A 16,130-nucleotide genomic window follows, 5' to 3' on the forward strand; every position below is an offset into this window, starting at 1 on the left:
ATCCTGGGTACACTTATCAACAATCACAACAACGCTAGTACGATCCGGTTAATCCTGGTTTTCCAGGAGGATACAATATCCCGAATGCGATTCCTATTCCTAGTTATCCTGGATATCCTCCTCCTGGGGCTGGTATAGTGACCCAGAGTTTTAGGGATCCTAATCAGCAGCTACTGTTTATCGCAACTTTGGATTTACCAGACTTGTCGCGCCTAACGAACGATCCAATTAATTATCTTCCGTTCTGGCCGCCAATGCCTAATAAGTTGCCCAGTGACATTCCCAAGTTCGAGGGTAAGTCTAGAGAGGACCCGTCGAATCATGTGATGACTTACCACCTCTGGTGTGCCTCAAATTCCATCTCAGATGATTCGATCCGCTTACGTCTTTTCCAGTGCACTCTCATTGGTCTCGTGGCCAAGTGGTACATTGAGTTACCACGGGCCTCTTTTTATAATTTTAGCCAGTTAGCTACCTCGTTCTTAACTCATTTTCAGTTGCCGGTTAGGTATGATAATGGCACCGAGTTACTAACTTCATTAAAGCAATCGACGTCCACTTATATTTCCGATCATATTCATGAATGGAGACGTCGAAGGCGGTTAGTGAAAGTTTTTATCCCGGACCAGATCTTAGCTGAATGGTTTGTTAAATCATTGTTACCAAAGATTACTGAAGACGTAGCTAAGGCTGGAGTAGTTACTGAAGAGCATGTGATTGCTCAAGCGCAGTACCTTGACTTAGTTTATACTCAGTCAGGTGCGTTACACGAAAAGATCCCAGATCTTCCAAAGTCAAACCAAATCGCTGCTGCTCCTTCGGGATCTCATGCTGCTGATGGCATGATTGGTACGGTGAACACTAAAAGAAAGAAGAACTCTTCCAAGAATTCTTCTCCTATTATAACCTTACCAGACTCCCCGACAGGAGATTCTTCTGCTGAACTCTCCGCTGACATTCACGCTGTAGAGTCATCTATGGCTAAATCAGAATCCGGTGGGAAGAAGAAAGGCAAGAAGAATAATAAAGCAGACAAAACTCCAAAGGAGAAAAATGAAAAGGCGGAATCTAATGATGAAAAACGCAAGCCTCGTTATCCATGTCTTATTTGTGAAGAAGAACACTTTACAAGAGACTGCCCTCATCGAGCAGAGGTTGCGAAGATCGTCAAGGGTTCCCAAATTCATGTTGTCTTGAAGGATCCATTTCCAAAAGATAGCAAAATGATAGGTTCTTCCTCGAGTGCCATTGAAGAACCCATTTTGATGATGTCTCATGTAAGGATTGCGACTCGATCACAAGATTATGGTAGTAAAAGTTCTGTTGATGGATCAAAAGAAGCATAAACTTCTCATTCTAATCCATCAACCTCAGCTCCTGGTTCCGATCCACTACAGATCGAGAAGCCTAACCCAGACTTAGTAATCAAACTACCCGCCAAGGGTGTACTTCGAAGGTCTGCTTTCAATCCACATGCGAGAGCATCCCAGAATTACAACATTGTTGAGGACTTAGCTGTTTCACCCTCAGCAATGTCGGCTTTGGAAGTGCTGCAGTCATGCCCAGCACAGCGTAAATTACTTTTGTCGGCTATAGGAGCTCTTGATGTTCAGGACCCGAACCTAAAAATATTTGATCTAGAAAATAGTACACCGCGTTTACCTCATCAAATGGCTTTCCAGATCCCAGTGATTGTCAAAAGCAGGCCTATTCATCAGACTGTAATTGATGAGGGAGCTTCCACGTGTATTATGTCGACGAAGTGTTGGAGATCACTTGGTTCTCCTTCACGAAATCAATCCCCGACAATTCTTAAGGCCTTTGATGGCCGTGGGTTCCGTCCTTTTGGCATTCTACAGGATTTGCCTATAGGGGTTGTAGGAAAATCCGTTAGTGTAGATGTGGAGGTGGTTGATGCCCCTCTAGACTACAACCTTCTCTTGGGTCGAAGTTGGACTTACGCTATGACAGCGGTCGTTTCATCGGTCTTCCGAGTAATGAAGTTTCCACATAATGGAAAGATCGTAACAATAGACCAGCTGACTTACTTTTCATCTGACCCAACCTCTTCAGAGAGTATCCAGCATGTCGGTAAAACGACTATCCCATATAAGGATGTTGGTGTAGGATTAGTTAAAGATGTCGGTTTACTGGGAACTTTTCCTTTTCCTCCACTCAACGTGTCATCTTCATTCGAAACTATTCATATGATTACATCAGACACTATTTATTATGACGATCCTTGGATCGTTCCTTCTGAATCTGAAATAGACTCATTTGGTAATTCTATGCCGTTGAGTCCATATGAAATTGCCTATGAAGCCGTGCAGTCTTTTACCGACCTGTGTTCAACCAAAATCGACCAAATGAATGTGGTCTGTGAGGAATCACTTTTCACATCAACCTCGGAGTTAAAAGCGTTTCCCGAAGTTGTGTCATCTGACGAACAACTTCGTGAAGTCCTGTGTATAGATGACTTACCATGGGACGATCTCCATCATAGATCTTCATTTTTACCTGAGGATGATGGTTTTGAAAATGATTTCTCAATAATTTTTACAGCTGAATATGTCAAGGAAGCTCAGAATCCCATGAAACATCCTGATTCAGAGCTGAATTTGGGAAATATCTCTCGTACTATTCCCATTGACATTTCAGTTAAGCCTGGAATTGTTGAGGACATTCATATAGGTGCCTCGTGTACAAATGACGAAATTCAGACATACAAGGCCCTATTTCAAGAATTCAACGACGTGTTTGCCTGGTCCTACGAGGAAATGCCAGGAATTGATCCCGCAATTGTTGTTCATGAGATCAAGACTTACCCAGAGGCTAAACCCATCCGGCAACGTTTGCGTCAGATTCACCCACGAAAAGCTGCTGCAATTAAAGCAGAAGTTGAAAAGCTGTTGAAAGCAGGTTTCATTTGTGCCGGCAGTGAAATATTTTCCTTTATGGACGGTTTTTCCGGTTACAATCAAATCAATATTCTACCTGCCGATCAACCAAAAACGGCTTTCATTTGTCCATGGGGGACATTTGCTTACTGCAAATTACCTTTTCGGCTTAAGAATGTCGGTGCAACTTTTCAAAGGGCGACGTCTTATGCGTTTCATGACATCAAACACATTGTGCAACCGTATCTCGATGATTTGCCCGCTCATTCATTACATCGAGCTGATCACCTTGTCCATTTACGAGCAATCTTCATGAGGTGTAGGCATTATCGTATTCGGTTGAACCCACACAAATGTGTCTTCTGTATAGAAGTGGGACAATTGCTAGGATTTTTAGTTTCGAAAGCCGACATTCGCGTCGATCCCTCGAAGGTAGAAGCTATCATCAAATTGCCTCCTCCTTCGATTCTTCGCCAACTCCAAAGTTTGGAGGGGAAATCAAACTTTTTATGACGATTCATTCCTAACTAAGCCGAGGTTACAAAGGGTTTTACCCGGTTGTTGAAACAGAACGCTCAATTCTCTTGGGATGAGATAGCTCAGAAATATTTTGATGCACTCAAACACGCGTTGACCCATGCACCATTGTTGCATCCTCCCAACTACAACCAGGATTACTTTTTGTACCTCGCCACCTCCCATTCCACCATTGGAATGGTCTTAGTTCACGAAGATGAATTCGGAACGGAACATGTGATATATTACCTTAGTAGGACGTTAAATCCCACTGAGCTAAAATACTCACATGTGGAGAAATTGGCATTGGCAGCCGTTCAAGCTGTCCAACGTTTTCATCACTACATTTTACTCTGTAAAACTACAGTCATTTTGGATTGCAACCCTATGATTTACATTTTGACTAAACAATTGCTAGGGGGCAAGTACTCTAAATGGATTGTTATCCTGCAAGAGTTCGACTTGGAGTTTGAGAAATCTAAGTCTAAGAAATCTTTAGTTTTTGCAAAGTTAATGTGTGACTTCCCGCGTGCTGACACGGAAACTGTGGCAGAGGAGCCCATTGCGGACGAATCTTTGTTTCTCATCAGCACTTTAGATCCGTGGTATGGGGATATCATCGTCTATCTCCAGACCCAATCCTTTCGGCCCGAAGCTTCAAAGTCGGAACGTCGAAAAATTCGATTCCAGTCCCAACAATACAAAATTATTGGAGATACCCTTTATCGACGTGGGGCGGACTCTATTTTTCGACATTGCTTAACTCACGAAGAGGCTGAAGGGGTTCTAAATGACTGTCACTCTGGAGCGTGTGGTGGTCATATGTCTGGGTATGCCACAGCCCAAAAGATATTGCACGATGGCTACTTCTAGCCGTCCTTGTTTAAAGACTGTATTACTGCGGTCTGAAAATGCCACAACTGTCAAGTGTTTGATCGAAAGATGCGCACTCCACCTGCTCCTCTCCACCCTATAATTTCCGTTGGTCCTTTTTCCAAATGGGGTATCAATTTTATTACATGTAACCCTCACTCGGCCGGGGGGCATGCGTACATCATCCTTGCGGTATATTATTTTACTAAGTGGGCCGAGGCGATGCCTACATTCGAGGCAGACGGCAAGACAGCTGCAATTTTCGTATTCAATCATATAATTGCTAGGTTTGGTGTCCCACAAGCAATAATCACTAACCATGGGCGCCATTTTCGAAATGTTATGATGACAGAACTTACAGGCCAGCTTGGTTTGCATCACGATAGTTCAACTCCTTATTATCCACAAGCGAATGGTCTAGTTGAGTCCATCAACAAAGTTTCAGTTATCATGATCCGATGAATCATTGGTATTCATCGGTCGAATTGGCACAACATGTTATTTTCAGCGCTTTGGACGTACCGAACCTGAGTGAAAACATCAACAGGGTTCACTCCTTTCCAACTAGCTTATGGTTTGGAAGCTATGCTACCCATTAAATGTGAAATCCCGTCACTGCAAATGGCCATCGAATTACTTCCAGCTACTTCCGAAGAGGAGAAGCGTTTATTATACTTAGCTCAATTAGATGAGAATTGACGTGATGCTGCATTGGCAATCGAGACTCACGCAAAACGAATGAAAGTTCAGTATGATTGAAATGTGACCCCTCGAAATTTTTCGGAAGGAGACCTAGTGTTATTATATGATCAAGCTAATGATAAATTAGGTGCTAGAAAATTTGTTCCTATGTAGCATGGGCCCTATATTGTCAAGCAAAAGCTAGCAAAAGGGGCCTATGAGCTGGTAGACTTTGACGGGGACTCTTTGGGTAAACCCAGAAATGGACTTTACCTAAAGAGGTATTATGCTTAAAAGATGGGTATGGAGATTTTAGTTAGGTTAGTTTTTCTTTCTAGCTGGTGTGTTTGTTAGTTTAGACAGTGTGCTTAGCTTAGAAAGTGTGTTTTCGTCGTTATTCTGGCTTATCTTGGTTTTACTCTTGATGATGCAGATGTCGATGCCTCTCCAAACATACATTGGTTTCGCTGATGGTGCTTGTCGTAGTACATGGAATATCTCTTCCGCAGCTTGTCGCCCTCTGACGAGTTAGTTTCTATGCATGGGGTGAGCCTCGGTCAAACAACAAACAACATTGCATAATACAGTGCAGTCATTGAGTTATTGTCTAAATCTATTTCATTTGGGATTCGGAGTTTGATAGTGAGGTTAGATTTTGAACTCGTTGTATTACATCTTAATAGAGTGTATGCCATTAGAAATGCAGTGTTATTATGGTCATTTTTGAGAGTGCGTCTTTTGGAACATGAGTTTGATTACATTGAATATCAACATATTCCAAGGCCTTTAAATACATTAGCAGATGCAATTGCTTCTTGAATGTTAAATAGACATTTGCAATAATCATACATGTAAATTTAAAACCATTCCATAACATGATTTACAAGATAAGCCGGTAATAATGATATATATATAGATAGGAGTGTGTCAAAAAATACATCATCTTCGATCATAGGTTGAAAAAACACCTTATGATCGGCAAAAATGATAAGTACAAAAAACCAAAATGTCACATGCGTCTACAAAAACGATCATCCAATCACTGGTGATGATCTCTATATGACACCACTGCATGAGCTACCCTACACAAGAACCTCCTAAAAGGTCCTGGGACCCCAACTACAAAGTGCTGAAGCCTGATAGGAATATCATCTATGGTAGTCTCTGGTATGTCTGCTGTAAGACACTCTAGGTCATGCTCCAACTCAGCTAAAGTCTCTGTGGCCTCGTCCTGTGGGGCCAGTGCCGCTGCAACTGGTAGTCTCCTCTCGAAAGGCCGGAGATTGGCTGGTCAACGTGGGCCTACATCTGCATTTTGAAAATTGTTACTGTCAGTTTTGAGACGATATAAAAACAAAAAAAATAGATAGTTTAAAAACTTGTAGAAAATGAAGTTACCTGTATCATCCCATTGTTCTCCCGGTGGAAGAATCATGTCCGGATCTCCACGAAAATCAACTCTGGCATAAGGAAAATCCTGTATAGAAAAGACCTGGTCCTCTAACCAGTGAAAATACTCCGGAGTAAATCGAACAACCTTCGTTCCCTCATTAGGATGACGGGCCATAACCGCAACCCATCGCATCAATTTGGGCTCTCGAGGAAGCCCAACACCGACAGTGAGCTACTGTGGGATCAGCATCAGAACCCTCTCTAAGCCAAAACTCACAACTAAAGGCCCATAACCAAAAGTCTTCAGCTGCCCGTTTTTGGCTCTAGTGAGTTGGCCTTTTACATTGGCCAACACAGCATCACACCAGTTGAAAATGGTACCTCGATAGCAATCAATCGCCATCCGCATCTGGGACCCAGTGGTAATGTGCAAAGTGGCAGCCCCGCAAAGTCTGGTAACTGTAAAGGCAATCACCATAAGTTCAGGTCGGGATATAGTTTTGATCTTTATCCCCTTCTCCTGGTTCTGAGTGTTACACCACTCTAGTCGGAGACTAGCAATGGACTGGCCACCCGGCCTAGTCCCGAACAGAGTCAAGTGTTCGCCTCTCTTGGGCAAACCAGTGAGAAAGTAAATATCTGAGGGCTCTATCTCGAGCTGGTGCCCTCCGATATAAAAACATTGGTCCTGAACGTTCCATCTCTCTACCAGCCACTCTATAAATCTCACTTGGGCCCTCATGCCAGGTATGTCCTAGTATTTATAAAGGTCGCATGCCTTCAAAGCATCAATTGACGGTTGATGATTAATGGCGGCCAAATCAACATCTTCGTGCTCTCTCTCGCGCCAATCAAGCATGGTGAGCAATCTACACACCAAAAAACATCTGTTAGTTTCCATAAAATCAAAAGTTTTTGGTCCATTTTGAAGAAATTGGGGTTTGAAAACTCGTTTTGCGGGGTACGCACCCTGCCTTTAGGAACAGAGCGTGGGTACGCAGGTTCCCTTAAGGCAAGGTGCATACGCCTGGCATTTTCCCAACTGAGAAAATGTCGGGGTACGCGGGTCCCCAGTGGAGCACCTGCGTACCTGAAAGACGGATCTTGAAACCCCAAAGCCTCCAAAAAATTAAACTAGGGCCTAAAAACAAATTCCAAACGGATGAAAATGAAGAGGAGGATGTTGTAGAATACCTGAAAGAGACGGCATTCGGTTTCGACGATCGGATTCTCTGCAATGTCCACGAGAAGTTTCTTGCCAAAAGCCATTTTTCTCTCCTCAACAGTAAAATGGTAAAAATGAATTGGTAAAAGCCCTTTTTATGGGTTTTTGGGGTAAATAAATGGTAAATTTGTTTATTTTTCACCATGAAAAGGTATTTTTCAAAGTATTTTTATCTATCATCAACAGGTATGAGTAATGTGTTGGTTTTTGTGCAGGATAAAGGATTTTCAGGGAAAATTGTCATTTTTTACAAACAAAAACATCAGAGTCATCTTTAAGCCCTTTTCTAACTCCTAAAACATGAAAAGATTGTCGAGTGTTTCTTTTACACTCGTTAAAACAGAATTAAAAGACGGTCTTCTTATAGCCCTTTTCTGACCGTAAAAACATGAAAAGATTGCCAGATTTTTGTCGTTTCAAATTCGATATTGGAAATAAAACGACGTGTCCTTGATCGCTTTTTACTTTTCAGGTCAAAGACACTAATCATGAAAGTACTCCTTGGTCGTAAAGATCAAGCGGTTCTCTCAAGTATTATTTTATACTTTTTCGGGCTTGGGAGACACAAACTTACGAAAAAGGTCAACCCTGGAGTCTTCTTAAGTTTTTCAGACTCTCTAAAATTGAAAAACGCCGAGTTTCTCCTATACTAGACTCGTTAAAATTTCACAGTAAAGGACCTGTTTGATTACAAACAGGAATGGACCATTCCTTCTTAGGGTTCGAATCTAAGCTAAGTTGGACTCATCCGAAGGATGAGCTTATAATCAAGCAAATGTTATCCTCCTCAAGCTTGTAAAAAATAAAGACGTACTTGCCAGAAATGGTGGGGGAAAAGAGAGAAAAATGAGCCTATTTGTTATCCTTTGTCTCAGAGAAACCTTATCACCACTCTTGAACACGACATTTTTCATTCACCTGGGTTGGGAAATCCTTTGCCTCACAGTTGATCAAACCACATTTAAAATCTTCAGCCGGTTTTTGGGTATTAACTTTGGGTCAATTGTCACCAAGCCATCTATTGTGTCGTTATGTGTTCAAGAGGTCACTGCAAACAAAACATTCATCTGCAAAATACATATCATCCATCTTGACCATCCCTGAGTCAGTCCTTACAGCTACATTTCTTCAACTTGATCTGTGATTTCGTGTTGCGGGCTTGCCTACAACGGATCGCTTTCTATCGACATCAGCACATTATCTAGAAAGATGATCTAGAAATCGTCAGTACCTTGAAATCTGCATGCATCAATGGCAGGTTTCTTGCCTTTGACGACAGTTTATATCATTGACTTTCAATCGAAGGATTCCGTGACATGTTCGACATCAACACATTCATTCACATCTCATGGATTGTACTGGGTACTTTGAGAACCATTGACATCACTGGTGGTCTCTCTCACACTTGTTAACAATTTACATCATTGACTGGTAATCAAGCGGTTTCTACCATGTTCGACATCAACTCATTTATTCGCATGGATAGAATCATACTATTTCGGGAAGTAGAAATGAAGACCCTGGATCTAGTTTCCGCCATCCAGGCTGCGAGGAGTTTTGTATTCATTATATAGTAGACTAATTATAAACAGATGGTTGCGTCCATATTGTGTCTACATGAGTTTATTTTTATGATGTACTGCGAAATCATTCCTGTATCAGAGCAGTAGTTAGTTTGTTAGTTAAAGTTTTTGATCTGAGTATGGGAATGCATACCTCAGCGATGATATGATCTCATACATGTATTTTGTGTTGAATATTTGCAGGTTCCAATTGGGCTCTCCACAAGGTAATCCTTGAAATGATAAAGTACTTCACCCTTCCTAGATGATATGAAACCCTAATCTACTACAGGCTTCGCACTTTAGGGGGCAATTTGTTACACTAAAATTTGTCACCATGACTATTTGCAGTCAGTATGGCTCCATCAATAGTCATACTGTCCTCCTTGGCAAGTCTTATACCTTTGCTCCTCATGTCAAACTCCAAGAAAGAGAGAAAGTCCTTAAAAATTTATATAACTCTGGTTACGCAGTTTCTCTTATCCTTACCTGCGTGTACGCACCTCAAGTTCATAAAACCTGTGTACTTGTACACTCTGTCTGTAAAGTGGTGGGTGCGTACTCCTGTAAAGGTCAAAAGGCACAAGTTTTACTCCAAAAAAATTACTTGTGGTCGATTCTAGAGCATTCTAGAAGATGGTTTGACGTGGATTGAGCGCCTCCAGATGGTTCATGCATCCCAATGAAAGAGGAACTTATCCCATGAAGAGGGGAGCTATCCCATTGAAAGAGGGGCTTATCCCATTCATGGTGGACCTGATTAACTTCCTCCAAAGCATTATAAATACAGGCATTGGGCCAGAGGGAGGGGAGGTTGAAAGCTGAACATTCCGAAGGGTAGATGCTGCTGAAATTAGGACTCCCTTATAGAGCTTGAGAGAATAGATTCCATTCCTTTCTTAGCTTCATTTGGGAGTGGGTGAGCTGATCAAAGTAAAGGAGAACTCTTGCTGAACCCTGGGAGGGACCTGCACAACACCAAGGCACTGGTTTTAATGGTTTCTTTTGTTTCCAATTAATACAATTAAGTTCATTTTTCTCAACAAGTTGCTATATATAATTTGTTTCATAAACTCCTTGGTCTTTATGATGAATATGTTTTATTATATGAGGTATTCAGGTGCTATGTAATCGTTTGCTTGTTAGTGAATGCAGGCTTCAAGGAGAAGGAGCTCATCTGGATCGGAGAGGCTGGAGTACAACAAACAAGCGTTGGACTAAAGGTAAGCCTTAAACACCTGGTTGCTTTTATTTTAAATGCATATTTAGGGAAAGATAGTGCTTGGTTGTTTTGTTTGTCACTAGAAAGCTTTAGCTTCTAGGGAGGTCAGTTTTGTCTGCAAAATTGACTCTTTCCGCATGACAACCACTAATACTTCTCCATGGAATTTGTATAGGTAAACCAAAAATGCAAAATTCCATTAGAATATTGTGTTTATTGAATACACAAATGAAATCATTGCATTTCTTTAAAATATCTTTTGAAATCAAAATTACCGAAATTACATATTGATAACCTAGTGGGTGTAGGATAAAATTCACCCCTGTCATTCACAGAAAGCATGAGAAAAAACCTAATACTATATATAAAACCAAGAAAAATTCAAATTCATCACTTCTAGGGACCTCGTAGCCACCCTGCCAATACACAAGTATGTTCCTATTTGCAGTTAGAAAAATTACTCAAATGACAATATGTTTACTCCAGCCTATGTTGGAAAGTTATAGAAGGATGACTAGTGGAATCAATCTGTTTACTGCGACCTATGTTGGAAAGTTATAGAAGGATGACTAGTGCAATCAATCCATTCCTTTTAGCGCTGGATTTGTTTCAGTTTAAAACATAAGTATACAAATATACTTATCCAATGTCTATGCTTTAACCATTCACGTTAAGATTTTTTTACAATATAATTTCCTAAGTCTATTTAATATCTTCATTATCATAAAAACCAACCTATATCCATCTTAACTCCACATCTACCACTCTTAGGGGGATGAAATCTATTTATCCCTCTGAGCACTTGGTACACCTAGAATTAAGATGGATCTAAGATTATAGAATTTCCCCTTTAAATAGTCTATGCTCACATGAATACCATGGTATTACCATCGGTTATCATAAACCTGGAGCTTAAAAATTACTGTAAGTAATTTATAAAGATTAATAAAATTAATAGTTGATTTTTATTTTACTTTTTACTTTAACCAAGCTAAAATGTTTAACATACATTAAATTACAACACCCATTTTTACTCTTGATCCACCAACCCCCCTAGAGGGATCAAATATTTTTTCACTCTATGCTAGTTTGCATATCACGATATTTGATACCTCTTAGGGGTTAGTAGATCCAGAGTAAAGATGGATCAAATATTTTTTCACTCTATGCTAGTTTGCATATCACGATATTTGATACCTCTTAGGGGTTAGTAGATCCAGAGTAAAGATGGATCTATGCTGGTTTAATTCCTCCATTTAAATAAGCTACATTCCAGGTGAATACCATGGGTCAATACAATGTGCCATTTTGGTGAATACCATGGGTCAATACCACATGCCATTTTTATTTTTTTTAATACTAATATTAGGGTCAATAATGTTTTTTTGCATGGTATTAGTAATAATCTAGCCCATGGTATTTTCACATAGGTTTCACCTAAATATAACGCATTTTTTGAGTGTTCATAAATATAAGGTGACTTATGGAGTAAATATAAAAAAATGTTTTATTTGTTTACCATACCTCTAGTTTATTTATATTTTTATTAATTTACCATACCTATTTTACAAATATGGTATTTGGCCCATAGGATTCACTTAAATAAAACCTTTTTTTTGAGCCTTCATAAATACAACGACGGTTATGGACTAAATATAAAAAGAGGCTTTATTTATTTACCATACGTCTAGTGTATTTATATTTTTATTTATTTACCATACCTTTTGAGTAAGTGTAAAAATATGTTTTATTTATTTACCATACCTCCACTTTACTTATATTTTTATTTGTTTACACCCTTGCATGTATATAAGGTGACTTATGGAGTAAATATAAAAAATGTTTTATTTTATTACCATACCTCTCATTTATTGATATTTTTATTAATTTACCATACCTCTTTTATAAATATGGTATTTGGCCCATAGGATTCACTTAAATAAAACCTATTCTTGAAAATTAGGGTGAATGGAAGGTTGTAACTCCTAATTTCAAGGGCTAAATTTAGCTTCTTTACCCTCTCTCTTAAAATAAGGTGGGCTATTTGAAGTCATTTGTAAAAATGTACATTGATACAAAATATTGGCCCATTAAAAATTTAAAACCCCTTAATTTCACCAAATGGCGAACATTCGCCCCTAAAATTTTCCATGCAATGCACAAGCCATTAGAATGGACTATCGTATGAAAGGGGGTGACAATAGCCCATGTTGTTGAGGCTAGATTCCTAGAGAAGCGACTTGCACCATTGGTACAAACGACATATAGTGTGGATGATGGATCCATCTGAAAGGTGAAAAAGACAAAAAATGAGATGATGCAACCTACCTAAATTCATGACAGAAATAAATACATGGAAATCAATGGGATATGCTGTCGATAAAATTTCTTAGGGTAGAGTGAAATGCGAGGATTACGAATAAGTTGGTGTTCGAAATCCTATAATACATATGCCACCTTTCCTAAGTCCTTACGAATGATAGATCAAGAACATGATAGCCAGCGCCAACTTCTCTTCATCATAGTAGTTCACGGGGGGACCTATGAGATTGTTACTGACATAGTAGGTAGTGTGCCCATTCCAATTTTCATCTTCATGAATAACTACCCGAGCTACTGAATAGGTGGGAGCTGAGATGTACAGGATGAAATTTCTTGTGAAGTCAGGGCGACAAAAGGAATGGTCAAGCGAAGGAGCCTAAGAAACCCATGTGCAGTGATCGCATAGTCAGGGACAAACCTATGAAGGAAGTTGGCTTTGCCTTGGAGGCTTTGTAACTAGCACAAGGTATGAGGAGGTGGAATCTCAAGAATGGCCTGGACTTTAAGGGTGTCAAGAGTCATTTTATCTTTCAACACAATGAAGCATAATATACATCCAATAGTAACAAAAAAGATGAATTTCAATGGATTAATATGGATGTTATACTTGTGACATTTGAGAAAAATGGTCCGCAAATCATGAATATGTTGCACCCAAGAACTTGAGTGAGAAGTGAGATCATCAATGTCAACAAGGATAATATGCACCAAGTCATGAAAGCAATATGACATGGCCTGCTGAAACGTGGCTCTGGAATTCTTCAAACCGAATGGCGTGACCCTATATGGAAATGTTCCCAACAGAATAATGAACATAGTTTCTAACTGATCGACATGTTGGATACTGATCTGGTTGTACCCAGAGAATCGATCTGTAAAGGATAGAACCTCATGCCCCACACACTCATCAATAGTCTGATGAATAAAGGGTGTGGGAAAGTTTTCTTTGGGAAAAGATTTGTTCAGGTCGCAAAAATCCGTACAGACACGAATGCTGCCTTACTTCTTGAGAACATGAACTAGGTTGGATACCCATGTGGTATACTCGTTTGGATATATGAAACCATCATGCTTGAGTTTGTCAATCTCTGCTTTGATGGACTCATGATGAGAAGGGTGAAAGGATCTCAAGTTCTGATGGATAGGAGTGGCATCAAGTCATTTGTCGATATGGTTTTCAATAATGGCAGAATCAACAATGGGCATCTCTGAGTATGACCAGGTGAAAAAATCACAGAATTCTTTGAAGAGGTTGGTGTAAGCCTCAATTTCTTCTAGGGTGCATTGTTCCCCCAAGATAATGTTTTATTCAGTCCCTGGTTTATCAGAAATATTGATTTTGATAGTAGGAGACATATTGGCCATATTACCTTCTTGGAAATCATCTGGTGTAGGGATGGGATTTCTAAAGAAATCAACTTCTCCGTGAATGAAGTATTTAGATTCCACATCACATTGGTAATGAGACTACTACGATAGGAATTATGCACTATGGTACATATCATCCCAATGGTAATTAGGCAGCAAGCATTGCTTCCATGATGTCCTCATTGGTATGGAAGATGGGCGAATGGGGGAAGATTGAATACATGATGCATCGGAACTACTTGGTGCATCATCTTGAGAAAGAAGGTTCACATATGCATCATCTGAAATGGAAGACAACAAGCTAGTAGATGGAAGATATATTGATCTTGAGACCCAGTTTTTTGACAAAGGAGGTTTGAGAGAAGCACGTGTGAGAACCGTAGAGAATTTTTCCTATGAAGATCTCAAGAATGATGATAGATAAAGGATATGCACCATGGAGTCCGTCATCTCGAAATCAGGGGGAGGGATCACGATGGTGGGACCAAAGTCCCCCTGTTCTGGTGTACTAATGATAGCAAAATCCATAGGTAGAGGAGTGGATGATCCACTACGAGTGGCCTTGAATTCACGAAGCATATGAAGGTAGTCGAGAAATTTGTCAAGATGAGGGAAACAATGTGAGTAGTGACCACAATGATTGCACAAAGCACAAGGGTGATTCATGTGCAATGATTTAATTCTCTTGGTTGAATCTAGTAAGGTAACTTGGACGTCAGCTATGTTAGACTCAGGGAACATATCATTGACTAATGATTTGAGATGAGGAAGCTGAGGACAAATATTGGTGGCATGCCCAACAACATTAGACAAAGCACATGAAGGTGTCGACTTTGGAGCCTTGGGAGCTAAAGGTGCTTGGGGAGCCTTGTCCTTAGGTTCCTTCTTCTTGTCTTTTCCCTTATGTTTAGATGCTTTTGCAACAGAAGTGGGTTCTTGCTAAGTTTGCAGTAGAACTAAAGAATCGATAGGGGTCGTAGCCGCTTGTTGAATCAGGGTCAAACCATGATATGGCTTGAGCTAACCAGGTGGAGTGCCCACTAAGGGATGAATATACCAGACTTGGATCCCTAAAGTCATATTAGGGAGACTCAACAAATCCATGCTAGGGACAGAAAATATTCCAAGAGGAGGAGACAAGAAAGGTATCTATCCTATAGGATAATGTCCCGATGGAACAACTCCTTGATGGTTAAGATGTGGAGGAAGAGTTCTTGGTGGGAACAAAGGAGAGGCACCCACAAATGGAGGAGGTTATGGAGGGGTGTATCTAGATGGCTCTGCTGAAGTCACAATAGCAAGATGTTGTGGATCTAACTGTTGACTAGAGGTACCAGGTTTCTCTTGAGTTGCCCATGACGCTTTTAACATTTAAACACTCAATGAATTAGGCTCAAACATGGGAGGGGGAGAATGAAGGAAAGCACCCAACAAGGTGGAATCTTTGTAGACTCCGGGTGAGGCATGGGTGAGAGGGGTGGGAGATTTCTTGCTGGAAATCGATGAGACAATGGACTCAGGGGAGGTCAAGGATTATGACCCATAGTAGTCAAATAATCGATACTGATGATCTTCCCTTCATGGGGAAGGCACATCTTGCGAAAAACCACAGACACGATGACTGACATGGCATAAGTGTTACTACGACCCAATAGAATGTTGTAGTCTAGCAGGGCATCGATAACCTTAATGTCTACAGAAATAGTCTTTCCCACAAGAGTCACTAGACAATTGTGATACATACCGAGAGGTTTGGAGGGGTGACCCTCCCAATCACGCAAAGTGATTGTTGATGGGGAAATTTCAGGTGACTTGAGTTGCTTCCAAACGATAGTTGACATCATGCAGGTGGATGTACCTTCACTAATAATACATTGGGATACTATGGCATTACAGATTGAGACTGGTATCTGGAAAGCAACGAATGATGGTAATGGAGGATGTTTTGACGCATCAATGAGAAAGACAATCATATGATTTCCTAAAGGATATAATGTAGCCAAAGTAGTTACTAGATATTTCTTCTGAGATGGGCACGACTAGAGGACCTCAAACATTGACATGCTAACAGG

Source organism: Pinus tabuliformis, chromosome X, assembly GCF_031772625.1.
Source record: "Pinus tabuliformis cultivar Carrire ecotype Pingquan chromosome X, CPIR1, whole genome shotgun sequence".
NCBI lineage: Eukaryota > Viridiplantae > Streptophyta > Pinopsida > Pinales > Pinaceae > Pinus > Pinus tabuliformis.